The sequence below is a fragment of the Penaeus vannamei genome, chromosome 18, assembly GCF_042767895.1.
Source record: "Penaeus vannamei isolate JL-2024 chromosome 18, ASM4276789v1, whole genome shotgun sequence".
In the NCBI taxonomy this organism is placed as follows: domain Eukaryota; kingdom Metazoa; phylum Arthropoda; class Malacostraca; order Decapoda; family Penaeidae; genus Penaeus; species Penaeus vannamei.
Genome location: NC_091566.1, coordinates 146,540 through 149,039, shown reverse-complemented (window position 1 = coordinate 149,039; position 2,500 = coordinate 146,540).

Genomic DNA, 2,500 nt, shown 5'->3' with positions numbered 1-2,500 from the left:
TTGCGATTCTATTTTGGGAGAAAAAAAACTCATGGGGTTTATTATTCATTTTGTTATTTTCAATTTTCAAAAATGATGGAGAATAATGATTTTAATGGTTATATTTTCATTGAACAATCATCAAAATAGCCCTGTGGATGAGAAGAGTGGGCCATTATTTTTATGCATGATTCTCAAGTGGAATTGCTCGCTGTGGGAATCAAGCCATAGGCCTGTATTTTTACTCACCTGAAAGGAATTGAGTATACCTTCTGTTATTAATACCTCCATGCAGACAGACCTGGTAGTCCTGAAGAAAAATATTCTTCAGTTGAGAAGACAGGGCAGCAAGAAACCGGAAACAACATCCTGCACAGGGATAATGAATGCAGCACTTCTGTACCGTTCCCTTGCCTGATGAATTGTAGGAAACTATCGAAGGTGTTCCAGAAAGTAGTTGGTCGGTTGCGTAGGGCTTAAGGGCAGTTGTAGAGGTGCTTTCCTCTTTAGAGTGGATGATCAAGTTGGCACAAAAAAGTAAGGATTTCTATAACCACACCTGCACTAACACTGAAGTCTTATTTTTTGGTTTTATTCCAATATAGTTTTCTATCATCATAAGAAATTAAGGGTTACATTTTAGCAACTAATTCATTAAATATAGCATAACTAGTGTCACTGCTGCTGGCCGGTGGCATACTCCCCGTTTAAGGCTGTAGGACCTATAGAAATTGGTATGCCCTTGGAGGAGGTTAAAAGAAAATGTGAAGAACCAACCTCTAATAAGGTGTCAATGTAAACTGCTTTGGTGCAATGAACGCGTGAACTCTCCGCGGCGGACTGTGATTAGGTTAGGTTATATATATATATATATATATATATATATATATATATATATATATATATATATATATATATATATATATATACACACACACACACACACACACACACACACACACACACACACACACACACACACACACACACACACACACACACACACACACACACACGCCAAGGCACGCTCACTCACGCGCGCTCTTACTCGTACGCACAAGCACAAACACACGTATATTTATGTATAAATATGTATGTATATATATATATATACAGTTATTTTACACTACATTTAAATATGTTAAACATATATCAATGGTAGTACATATAAATCTTGTCTATTGTTATATTTTGAAACCTGATGCCATAGGTGATTTAAGAGATGTTCCTTGATTATTTTTTGAATGTATTTGAGTTCTGAATATTTCTTATATTACAAAGTAGTTGGTTCCAGATCATGGGTCCCCTATGTCTGTATGTGATCTTTTGATATATAGTGATCTTTTGATATATAGGGGGTTCACCTGTCTTGTTTGGATACAGGTTGTGTTACCTACAGTTGGAAGGGTTAAAAGCCATTTTGGCTAAAAACTATGGATTATTTCATTAATTAGTATGCAGGTATTATTGTTGTATTTGTGTTGTACTTTTAGCCAACTTTATTTATGTGCGGGGTAATGTGGTCATACTTTTTTATGTTACCAAGTGCTACTCTGGCAGCAACGTTTGTAATTTTTAAATTTTCTGAATTTGATGTTTGCTTATTGTACCCTATATGTTTGGGCAATAATTAATTATAAGGAGAACTACTGTTTGTATAACAGATATTCTAGTTTCAACAAGGATTCTATTTTTAACATGGTTTAGGTAAATTATTGTGCCCATTACTTTTCTCTGAATGTTGTCGACTTGGTTCTCAAATGTCATGAATCTGTCGATGACTACGCCTTGGATTTTACGGAAGTGTTCGGTCTTATGGAGCTGTCTTCAAATTTTATGGTCGTGTTTACAGGGATTTTGACGGTTTCCAAGTTGTTTACTGAATCACCATGGAGAAATTGTGAATCTTGGGCGCATGGAACAAGAAGTCAATTTTGAGTTATGATTGACAGATCATTTACGAATACTGTGAACAAGATTGGGCATGGGTGGAGCACCAAAGGATACTATCTGTTTTGCTGATATATTCTTGCCAATTTTGACTGATTGGGTTCTATTATTTGGATAACTTCTGAACCATTATGTATCAATTTTGTCATTTATTAGTTTACTAATGAGGATTTCGTGATTGGCACAATCAAAGGCCTTGGATAAGTCGCACAAGTTTATATGGTTGTCTATATTCCCATAAATTTTATTTGTAATCTGCAATAAAACTGTTTCAGTAGACAGCTTACTTCTGAAGCCATGTTGTGTTCTGGATTTTAGGTCATGTATCTCCAGAAATGTTGTCAATTGGTCTGCTACGATTTTTTCGGGGACATTAGACTATAGGAAGTATGCTACTAGGGCGATAATTATTAACTTTGTCTGTCTCCAGATTTGAATTCTGGTGTTATTATGCCATGTTTCCAAAGCGATGGAAATCCACAAATGACTAAGATGTATTAATCACAATAGTTAAGTAATACGCCATAGCAGGTAGACTGTCTCTGATAAAGCGAAAAGCAATACCATCCGC